Source organism: Amphibalanus amphitrite, unplaced genomic scaffold (genome assembly GCF_019059575.1).
Source record: "Amphibalanus amphitrite isolate SeventyFive unplaced genomic scaffold, NRLGWU_Aamphi_draft 000197F_arrow, whole genome shotgun sequence".
Classification (NCBI taxonomy): domain Eukaryota; kingdom Metazoa; phylum Arthropoda; class Thecostraca; order Balanomorpha; family Balanidae; genus Amphibalanus; species Amphibalanus amphitrite.
In genome coordinates, this window is record NW_024881692.1 from 389,920 (window position 1) to 402,300 (window position 12,381).

The following is a 12,381-nucleotide window of genomic DNA, read 5'->3' on the forward strand; positions in this document are numbered from 1 at the left end:
GACAGGCACACGAAGCAAATTGAAACTGAGCATTTGCCGGTCGAGCCGTTGCAAAACTAAGAACTTTCATGGCATTCCTGATTTTTACATTACACATCTAAATAATTATTTTCTTAGTTTTTCTAAGAATAAGGAGGATGTCCGGGGGCGAGGGAGCGGGTAAGTTCGCGATCCTTGCGACCATACCATATTTGTCTCTATGATCACAAAATAATCTCACAATTCTCAGGCGATTTCCGAGAGCCGGGAGCTTAGCATCAAAATCCCTCCAATCTTTTATCGCCCACGAGATTTTCAATCAAGTCCTGCAAAATACCCAAAATACAATATCATTTTGACACTGCTGTTTCGGATTTTTCTCCTATCCTTCCCTGTCGTACTCGTGTTTTGATTTTTTGTTTTGGTTTGTATTTTGTGAGGAGAGAGAGAGAGGGCGGACCGGCGGACATGGAGGGCGAGTTTCGGCGGTTCGGCCACTGCGTCAGTGCGACTTCAGGGATCCGCGGAACCAAAGCGCATTTTCGTGTCTCTGCTGCAAATATATTTACTAATATTCAGTAGACGCACATAACCCGGCTACTCGAGGCGACCGGTAAGCCCCGCCCACTGGGAGTTCACTCCATTCAACGGCGCGCCGCCGCGATGACGTCACGGGCCACCGACCAATCAGCGTGGGCTGGCTGGAAGCCGACCTGCGGGCTATGGGCGTCTGCTGAGAAGGCTGTCCGTTCCGTCGAGAAAAGTCCGCTTTGGGCGCACCAAAACGGCTAGGGTGGCTGGCTGGCTTGCTTGCATGGAGCCGGGGCAAGACAGACGGACGGCAAGGAGCGCGCTGGCCGGGCAGGTTGATTATTGATGCTTTGCGATGCGAACTTGACACGATGAAGTAAGTAGTGTACGAAACTCTGTCCATTTGCAGCTGTTTCAAACATTTAGATGGGATTCGTTTAAACCGTGTTTTTTTTTTAGCCTAGACTCGTTCCGCCCAGACTGGGGATGCGAATACGGATCGATTGGATTCGCACACCACCTAGGGGCCGAGGGCAGGTGAGGAACGTCGAACTATGCGGCGGCCTCTTAGCCGCCACTGATCTTCCATATCTAAAAAATATTATTTTTATCCGATCATAGTGCGCGGTTATGCAGCCCCTTCCTGCGTCTCGGTCGAGGGCGGGTGGTGTAACTTCTCGGCATTTCGATCCTAATTGCGAATAGCTTTGCGAATAGCACTGCGCTACTACAAGACACAACGACTGGTAGGGGAAGATGGGGGAACACCGACCCCCTTAACCTTTTAGGGTCTACTAGTCACGTAATTTCTGGCCAAATAATCAATCTCTCAGTTTCATTAGATTGTCGCATCAATTTTACATACATATCAACCAATTGTTTTCTTGAAGTGTCGTTCATTATTGCATTATTCCACATTTAGCAAATGTCTACATTTTTCGGGGTAACACCGACCGTTGGGTAACACCGCCCGAGCTCAGCAGGCAACGAAATTTGCAGATTGTTGGACTATTAAGTTGTTCAGGCTATACTTTGAGCATTTATTTTTTTTGCAACACCACTGTGACCGGCTTAATTTTGGTAAATTTTGTTTTGAATGTGCTGCCGGGGTAATACGCCCGGCCCAGTGGCCCACTTTGGTGTGGGGCAAACGCCCATCATTGGCCAATGGGAATTATACAGCACGGGTAACTGCGAGCATTTTGGGCCCAAAGTGAGTGGCGGGTTATACGTTTCTAATGCTCAGGATTTTTAATAGATAATGCAATTTTCTGGCTGGGATCGTCTAGAGTGATTCATTCGCAAGATCTGATCTCTGCTCCCCAAGGCGGTGACAGGCGTTGACTGACTAGGACTGGGGGGGGGGGGGCGACAGCAGTGCTTAAGATGCTTTAACCCGCGCCCGGCTGGGGGTCCTGGATTTCCACGCCCTGCTGGGGGTGTGTTTGAACACCCCCCCCCCCTTCTAACTCGGCTCCTGGGCCACGCAGCGATACGCAGAAGGCGGCGTTCGAAAGAGCGCCAAAAATAATGACGAAATTACTTCGGTCTTTTTTTTGGTCAGGTCAAAGGTCAGGTCACCAGAGGTCATTGAAGGCAAAATTTCGCCGATTTTCAGGTCGAATGTCGGCAATTTCCAGGAAGCAACGCATAACTCGGGAACCAATAGAGCTACAGCGCCGCGGAAAGCGCATTCGATAGCCCGTTTGCAGACCTTTCTGATTAATGTTCTCAGATTTGACCTAACGTCAACGGTTTTGCCTGCAGGGGGCAAAAACTTCAAAAATAGCCGTTTTTTTTCGGAAACAGTTTTTCTGCAATAACTTTTGACCCAAGGCTTATACGAGCTTACTTTTACCGGCATCGTGTTCCTCTCGTCAAGACGCATCGAATGAACTATAACTTGACCTTGAAAGGTCAACTTGAAAATTTGACCTCAGGTCAAGGTCATGACCTGACCGGAAAGGTCTGTTGCATATCAGTCGACCCGTATCGTCGAGATGAACACATCTAAGGCGTTTTCACCGCTCTAACATGCCTCTATTAAAAGTTATTTGCGAAAAACTGTTAGACACCATTCGTGACCTGAGATGACCTCAGGGGCATAAACAGGGGTCACGGACACCATTTTCATGTTCACTGTGTCTAAACCACTTGTAATTCAGTGTTTGGTAGTGTTTATAATGTCTGTCGTCCAAAAGAGGCGCATTTCAATTTTCCCCCATTGACTTACGAGTATAATGGGGAGGTCGCAAAATTGACCTGACCTTAGGTCACCGATATCAAAATTCCGAGATATACATTTTATAGATACTGTTACCCTTATCAATCGCTGAAAGTTTCAAAGCGATCTGTCACTCGGTGTAGCTATGGCAGACATTGAAACATTTTATGAGGTGAGGTCACTTCAAGTGACCTGGTGACCTGACCTTGAATGACCTTGCTCTGAAAATTTTCACAACATGTGTAGAATTGATGTATGATAAGGTGTACCAAAACGCGGGTTAAATAATGCAGTCTGTCGTGTAGAGGTTTAACGAAATGAGGAATGGATGAACGCTACACTATTTTGCCAGAGTATCAAAATTGTGATGAAACGTTCAGGACTGGGCGTTATGCCCCACTTATATGGGCGTTATGCCCTACGGATGGGACAAAACGGCCCGATCTGTAGTCCTCTTAAATCGGACGGCATATCTCAAGAACTGTGCATGCCACACGTTTCTGATGTGTTATTCGAAGAAAGCTAAGGTAATGAGCTACCAGATCAGCTACCTGGTTGTTCTTCAAATTTGTACGATAAGGAGATAATGAGGATGGAAGGTTAAGGTGGGCGCTTTGCCCCATCTTACCCTATCATCAATCATATGCAGCAGATCGTATGAAGCCCAACAGCAACTAGCCAAATCGCATAAAGCTTTCCTTGCAATGGTTGTTGCCAATGTTGCCTTTAGTCCCCATCCCCAATTGTTGGAAAGAGGGACACCGCTGGGCTGGGATGGGTTAGCGACGGTCCAATGGAATATTTAGGTAATAAGTCAACATCGAATATCGATGGACCCATTCCTCTTCTGGTTACTCCTCACTCGTTGCCTCGACACACAATACACCTAACGAATGCCGTAAGCTTCCTGTCGTACCAGGAAGCATGACACCCACTGTTCTACCTCATTATTCGGACACGGCGCCGTCTTTCCCTAGCCGTCGACCGGCGGCGGCCGTTCGGATTATCGAATAACTCCTGGCGTCGGCGGGTCTGCCTACCTGCCAGGCGGCGGCAAACGGCGCGGCGGGCGGCGCATATACCCTGGGCGGCGCGGCGCGCGGCAGGCAGGCGGCCGCCGGCAGTCGCGTTGGCGGCGTGGGTCGCGAGGGAAGCGCCGTGTGAAAAGGTGACATTCTGTGTGATATAGCGCGGTGCGTGCGATGCAGAGCTGACATCTGATTGGATCTTGAAAGGTGAGTTATTTGGTGTCACGGGTTTTGAGTCATGTGTACAGGGTTGCGATCGCTGGTAAGACCTTGACCTTGACCTTACGCGTGATGGAATGTGCGTAATGTTCCCCTTATAATGTGTTTTATGCAGATATCAGTTGTTCTCCTGTGATGCTGCTGCTTCATTTAAACTTCTCAGACGATGGGACAACAAACTGGAACAGCAGTAGGCATCAGCCATCTAACGTCAGACTTGTCTACCGAAGGGGAGATCTGGGAGGGGAAGAGGGGGGGGGGAATGTGACCTCTCAGAATACCATCGGTATGTTTGGGGACTGTGGATCCTCCCGGAAGGTATGTTGGGAAATAACTTACACGGTGATCTAAGACTTCCGAACGAACCGCGAGGCACGCCTCAGCGTCCTACCCAACTCACACGCTGATTCAGTCTCCGTTTCGTGGAAGTTCACTATCACTAATGGCCCTTTCACACGTAGCAACTTTTCCGGTCGCCGGCGACGGCAACTGTCGCCGGCGATCGCCAGCGACCGGGGTCAGTCGCCGGCGATCGCCAGCGACCGGGGTCAGTCGCCGGCAACTCCGCAGTTGTCGATATCAGCTGACCAGTCGCCGGGGTGTGACGTAGCAGTCGTGTCAGCCAATCATTGAAGAGTTGTCGGCGTTGCCGAGAAAGTTCAATTTTTCCAACATTTTGAAGTCGCCGGCGACTGTTCTAGCCAGCCGCCGCTCAACTGTCACGTGACCCGCTTGACCTTGAGTTGGCACCAGATATTGCGCTGCTGATACATGCAGCGGCGCAGCTTATTTTACTGCATTATTCAAGGTACTAAATATTTGGACATGTTTTGCAGGATGATAACTACCGTCTAGGTAATATTGGAATAATATTTATTAGATCTATTATTGAAACAATACATAATATCAATGAAAATACAATCAAACTGCGATTCTTCTTCATTGGAATTCAATGCACTCAAGCATAAAACTGAAAAGTGATGTGTACTTGCAGTTCCTCCATTTTTCCTAAAGACTACGAGTGCTGCAGATTTTGCTCACCTGTCTTGTTTATTCAACTACAACCCTGTTCTCAATAAATGAATAACTTCGCTGTAACGACATTAGCATTGAAGGAATGGTTGGTGGTAAGCATGGGACAATCACAGTGATTTGTGGTCACACATTTGAACCGTGCTTTGTATGTGAAAAACAGAAAAAAGGCATTCTAGAAATGTAGCAGAAATTCAAATGCCAGAAACGGACCTGAGGAACGGCGAAGCCTACCACCCACATAAAACACAGGCTTTCATTATGTCAAAAACAGATGCTGTATTATCTAAAGCGCTAGATTGGGGAACACAAGTGTACCCCCCCCCCCCTTATAACAAAATGCATTTTTCCACACAGTGGATATCACTAAACATGGCGAGGTGACAGTATATGACGCCATACGCGAGACCACATAAAAATGCAGCACGCGCGGACACGGGGCAAGGACGGTGGCACAATATGCCGATACCCAAGAAGACACAAGCCTAGGTCAAAGGTGACAATACTGTGACAGAAATCTTAAAATCAGCCTGGACACAGCTCACTCTTCATGACCGTTTTTATCGAAAATAGACCAACAAAACACCAAGGCTCCTTCGTCCAAAACTCAAAACTCGACATGCCGCTCCAAAGGCCTTGCAAAACAGCGCACACCAACAACGCATAATAGCCAGCAACGCACACGACAGGATTTTCGAGGCACGAGTCGTCAGCCGCCGCCGCCGCCGCCACCTCCCGGCAGCTGATTGCCGAGTGCCTTGCTCCGGCTTGCCGCACCGGCGCCGATCGTGGCGACCTCTTTACTCTGGCAGAATCGACCCTACCGAGCGGCGACAGCATTCAGTTCAGAAGCAAAATGACAAATGAATTCACTGCACTATGTCAGAAAATCAAATGCACATGCCATGATCACACGCGGTGCCGTCCACGGGGCCGGCAGAAGCTGCACACTGTCACCGAACACCACCTGCACCTTGGACGCAGTATGTGAGGGCTTGCGCCGCCTCGCGTGCGGTATTGGCATCAAGGCCCGGACACGAGGGAGCACACTCGGCGCAATCAGAGCACACCGTCCGGGGCCGTCAGTGTCGATCTCCTGACCTCACAGAAAGTTGTGCAGCACACAGGTGAACGCCGTCAGTGTGGTGACTGGTGCGGAGCACACCGTCCCACGGAAGATCGTCTGTGGGCCGTGGTGCAGATGCTGTCTCTAGGCAGAGTCAACAGTGCAGTGGCAGAAGTTGAACATTCAGCTGCTAGACTCCTTTTCGGGTCAGCAATGCCGTCGAGTTGGCCATCAGGTGGTGTTGCAGAATCATCAGGTACTCTTGATCAGGTACATCAGGTACAGAACCTCTTGACTCATCAGGTAACGCTGTGACTTGTCTGCCAGGCACAGAGGGCGGACATGTCAGAACATACTTCAAATACATTTTTAAAAATCATTTTTTAACCAAAAGCTCTGCAAATTAGGAAGCCTGGAATAGGCTATTGCTTAGCATCATAAAAACTACCCAAATACCCAAATCAGGTTAGGTTTGGTTTACCCAAATACCCAAATCAGGTTAGGTTTGGTTTTTACACTTCAGGCTTAAATGAGAACAATCTTAGCATCATTATCCTTGATGTAGCATTGTTGACGCTTTTTGTCTTGTACAATTGGCAATCAGTATTCAGTGACACAGAATTGGAATTTGTGGTTCAGAAACCTAGCATTATTTGAAATAATAGCATTTTAGCAGTGCTCATTCTTTTTGAAAGCAAGTGTATTTTTAATATAATTTTCTAGGTAATTCATTTCCTACTGAATATGGTTATGAGACCATTGTTACTAATTTTGGTATTGTTAAGGCAGCTGTAGCATGAGTGGGCATATGCTGTAGAGACTGGAGTGATTAAAGTCACTAGAGGCTTGAGGGTTTTTTTAGACATTATGCAGCAGCCTGGGGAGATATGCAGAGGCAAGTCTAGGCACCACCAGAAGGGGGATAAGCAGTCAGCACAACACACAGTGGGCACAAGGGGAGAAGATTGTAAAAACTATTGCCTGGATCCACCTCTGTGGACATCCTCAGGCATGCCTCTGTGGACATCTCCAGGCTGCTGCATGTAAAAAAGTATCAAGCCTCTAGTGACTTTTTCCACACTGCAGCAAATGCCCGCTTATTCTTGGTCTGCTCTACCTTCCTCCAATTATGAGTTTTGTGTGAAAATGACATTTTTACATTGGTGGAGCTTGTGTGCGCATGGTACACATAAGCCATGCCGGCAGCATTGCTGCAATGAATAGGAAACAGCTCCAGGGCCAAAATACATACCACCTAATACCTTGCCAAAATACATGACATACCTACCACCTACTATGCATAATGCAATTATTTATGTACTAATAAGCCATGGATTATCATTTGCCCTGTGAGCACGCACACACATGCGAACCCAATGCGGATAAGTTTGGCCTGGGTTGTTTATCCATGGTACCAAGGAAAACTCCAGCAGAAACAATAACAAAATTGCAAAGCTACCTGTTTGATTTTGGTCATGCTAATTAATGAGCAGCAATATAATATTTTGTTGCTATCAAATATTTCCTTGTGTCGCACGAATAGGTAGGCAAATAGCTGACTGATGGGTAGGCACTTTGTCCTCAAGGGCACTGATACTGAATGTAAACAATGTTCTTGTGACACAACAAGCAAGTTTTCATTACCTTATGAAACTAGTGTCAATTTCAATGTCATTAAAATACTCAATTTTGATGAAAAAATACATATTTATCACAAATAAAAATCATGGGTGATCATGGGCAAGTGCGCCACAAATGACATAAACCCTCCAATATTGTCGAATCAAGCTTAAATTCAAGTCACAACAGCTTCACGACAGGCAAACTACAAGATAATAATCCCTACGCTACTGTGCAACAAATTTAAGGTAGCCACACCAACCAAAAATGCATCACAAATCACCTAAACCACTCACCAAGGACAAAACTGTCATGGCGGCGTCCGCTGCTCGAGAAGAGTCGCCGGCGACTGGCCTGTGACGCGGATCTGACGTCACCAGTTGCTGGCGATTGCCCGGCCGTGGCCCGGCGATCGCCGGCGACTTGCTTACGTCATACCTACGTCACACACGATCGTTGGCTGGCGGTCGCTGGCGGTCGCCGGCGACTGCTGCTGTCGCCGGCGACTGAAAAGTTGCTACGTGTGAAAGGGCCATAAATCACGAGAGTGGGATTCTTACCTGCTCAATGCGTGATGGTAGTCAAGGCCGGGCAGCAGCTGCAGGCTGCCAGAGTGCTCCATGGTTTGGTTCAGTGGTTAATTGGTCAATGGTCATTGGGTTGACTCATCGAATATCCTTTCATTGGCGGCGATTGGTATCGTGGCTCATTGGATTAGCTCACTCCCTTCCCGTTGCTGGTGTGTAGCTCCATGGATGGATCATTGGATTGGCTTGGCTTACACCTTACCATTGCTGGTGTGACCCCATGGCTCATTGCATTAGCTCACTCCCCCACTGCTATTTTGCAGCTCCGTAGCTCGCTATATTAGCTCTCCGTAATGGAGGGATTAGCCCACCGCAGCATACGTCACCAACCAGTTCCAAGCGAGGACGTTTGCATGACGAGATCAGTCTCGATGCGAAGCCGCCTAACCTTACCAGCGTGAGCCTGCTGTCTAAAGCGGCGGGATATGACAGGCAGCTTGATTTTGGCTACTTGTGCTGGGCTGCGCTCTTTTAATCCATGATTGAAGCCGCCTTTGAGGCACTCTTTCAAGCAGTGCTCGGTACCTATGTGAGTCGACAACTGTTCAAGTTCAAGGATTCTCCATTCACCGAGGCCATGCAGCTGAATCTGTACACAGTAACACATTCATGACTGCTCGGTTTCCTCGTCAGCTCAATACAGGATGTGTCGTGTCTCCAAAATGAATATTTCCTGTCATACAATAATGAAAACCTCAAGGATGCACCATTCAAACCGCTGCTACAGCACCGATCAGTGCAATCCTGCCAGTCTCACTGGTTCGCCACTGCTTCAGGTGTCCTACTAGCTAGCCCCAATGCTATAGTATCAATTGTTCGCGCTGGGTCGGACTGTCCAACAAACGTGGGCGCTGGCTGCGGTGGGTCCGGAGAAGGGGGGGGGGGGTGACCTCGGGAAAACTGTCCGTCTTTCCTCCCAACCAGGAATGAAAGGGCCAACTCGTATCCACTGAATCACTATTGACCAATCACTCACAACCAGACCAGACATCTCTCACTGCTCACAACGCAACGCTCACATCTCACTCATGTAAGCTGTGGCCATCAAACATACGCGCTCACACAAACCGTGACCCTGATCCACTGTGAGACCCTGTCAGATCGCTCTTCGAGTGACCTTCGCACACTCATCGGCTGGTTTGGTGTGAGGTAACGGAACACCTGTTCACGTAGAAACCTACATAGAGCGCTGAGCTGAAAAGCCGAGGTGTCCGACTCCGTCTCTCCACGTGTGTGCGGTGGTTGTGGGGCAGGTATGGTCTACAATCTACATTGGTGTGTAAGCACAAGTGGGGAATTTCGTGTGAACAAGTCGGGTGCAAGAAGTTTTAACCTGGCATGTGGGCTGACTTTGAGGGCTATGAGCCGATATGGTCGCCATGCATGGACATGGTGCATACTATGGGGACTTCGCATTGATGCAACGGATTTATGGATGATTAAAGTAAAGGAATCGAAAGTCATGCAATCACTTATGCCGATTCCTTTACAAGTTTAGAGCCGGACCGACACTGTCCACGCCTTGTGTGCGGTGGGAGGTAAGTCCAGTCACACCGGACGACCTTGTGAAATGGTGGAGCGACTATTCTCCTCCCCGCTCCCGGTCCCGTCCACCGAGCACCGGCCGGATGTTGTAAGTCTATTGCGGTATAACTGGATTACAACTGGACAAACCGGGGCTTGTGGAGGAACGTGTCACATGCCAGTGCATGGCCAAGGAAGGGGCTGTTTAAACAAAACAAAATCTGCATTGCAGGGTGAATGATAACGGGATATAAAACAACGGAGCGAGCATAACAATAGATAAACCAAGGCTAAAATTTAACTTAATCCAAGCTGCGGACAACTCCAAATACATATCGCTGCGTTCGATGGCTCCACAAGGCTGCCGGCTGCTGTAAACTGCGACTGAGCGGATCTTTGAGTCACAGGCATCGGTTAGGAGACGGTATAGATTGTAAAATGTTGATTGTATATCTGTGTTGGTTTATTGGCTAGGTATTTAATTATTGATGAGCATTTCCTTTTACATAAACCCCAGTATTTGAAGAAATTTTTACAGATAATGCGTAAAAATGAAAATGTATACGACTTCTTCATTGTTCTACAGCTCTCTGTATAGCTGTCAGCCCCTGCCGCCACCCCTCCTCCCTCCAACAGCTGTGTGTGTGGCGTGAACCGCTGAAAGCGCACTTTGCACTGCGGCTAGGACGGGTACTGGGGGGAGGGGCGTACTAGACCAATCTAGCCGACACACCTGTGTTCCTGTGAGTGACACACCACGACGGCTGGTGCCCTACAGCTCTGCTGACGAACGCGGTGGTGGCTACACACCGCTCACTGATGACCTTGCCGATTATTTAGCCAGCATACGATTTCTTAGTCGTCTTGGTTGACAGTTATCACATTCACTATGGCTACATTGAATCGATAACGTGCATCATTTATATTTTGGTCCATTGAGAAGGTAATTATATTGGTGGTCCATGGAGAAGGTTATTATATTGGTGGTCCTTGAGAAGGTTTTTTTTCAGCAATTCTGAATGCGTGTTCATGTAGCTATCTTTTTCTCGCTTATTTCGCTAATGTTCGTATACCATGAGTTTTCCACCGTCCACTGTCCAGCCTCCAGTGTGTGGTGGCCGGACCGTGTGGACCAGACGGCGCCGCCACTATCGCTTATCGCTGGTCACGGCGATATTAACAGGTACAGTCAGCTGATACCCAGAGCTGGCCCGAAACTAATATCACAGTGCACACAGGTGGCTCGCTGGAATGGTGCACTCAGCCATAGGCGCGGGAGCCGGGGGGACAGTGGGGGTGTAACAGCTGAATGCTGTGACATTTTTTTTCATCAAAATCCTACATTTTTCATACATATAAACTGCCTCACATAGTACCCTGTCTGCCGGGACGCCGGGCCAAGGAGGAGACCGGGTCACACACCTACCGAGCAGCTGCGCCATCGAGCCGGCTAATGCCGCAAGATCAAACGCTCGCCGCCGGTAGCGCAAACAAACTCCACCCGACGCCGAGCCAGTGGCCGACAAGCCGGCGCCTCGACATCCTCTGGAAAACCAGGGCCGGGCCAGCTGCGTCCGACATCGCTGGAAGTCGACATCCGGCGAAACACCTGGTGCTGGCTAGTGCGAAAAACACCGCGTCCGGTGCAGCCAAGGACCGACAACCGGCGGAAATCGAGTGTGAAACGTCACATCCGACACCGGCAACGGGGGCCGACTCCAGCGGAAACAGCGGAGGAGGGGAGAAATCCGAAGCTTCGGCCACGCCGGACGTGCTTCCTCTCGAAGCCCCGGTCAGGGGGCTACCGCCGGAGATCAGCCAGGAAAGGACCGATTAACTGTCCCGGTCACAGAAATCGACCCCCCGCCGGAACCGGATAACGAAAGGAATAAAATCGGACCGCAGAAGAGGAGAGAGACAGAACACCCGGGGAGTCTCTGCCGGCTGGACCAGTGCTCTCTTCCTCTGACTCTCTGGTGCAACACTCATCAAGAACAAGACCAATCTTCGACGCCACCAAAATTCAAGTGAGTCGCCAGCAGAAAGCTGCCTGCCACTCCCAGCCCTCCAGCCATGCCCACCACACACGCATTCTCTCCCCCTTCCCCCATATCTACCGGGCGTCTACCCCAGTCTAGACCTACCGTCCCGTAGGGTCAGGCCTTGCCACCATTAGCAGATGTAACAGCTGGGGGTAGGGTGATGGGGATTGTTCGACGGCGCCGCACTGCCGGGTGCGGCAATGGTCCATTTACATTTTGTGTCGGAGCCGGGACCATTTGCCAACCATTTACGCTCCTTTGTACGCGACCGCCAGGGCCGGGGGTAGGTGTGAGGACGGGATAGGAGGGGTGAAAGTTCTGACATCATTAAGTGACGTCATGCGGCACCGGTCCCCGTCCGTCGGGCCAGCGCGCCGCCAATGGTCGAAACCATTTGGTAACGTGTCACTTGATGCGCCGCGATGCTGTCACTAATTAAGTCTAGAATTAAGCATTAAGGTAGGCCGCGCCTGTTAGGGTTAGGTTTAAGTAAACAACGGGATTGACAAGTTGACAATCTCGAGTACGA

General features: G+C 49.4%; 1 protein-coding gene across 1 annotated transcript in view; it reads left to right on the forward strand.

The window, feature by feature from the left end:
* Positions 1-3,812: 3,812 nt before the first annotated feature.
* The window catches only part of LOC122384736 (cerebellar degeneration-related protein 2-like), a 94,426-nt gene continuing 85,857 nt past the window's right edge, over positions 3,813-12,381 (forward strand). Inside the window, exon 1 of the mRNA XM_043372439.1 lies at positions 3,813-3,969. The gene's annotated coding sequence lies outside the window, so the exon portion shown is untranslated. The remainder of the gene's footprint in view (positions 3,970-12,381) is intronic.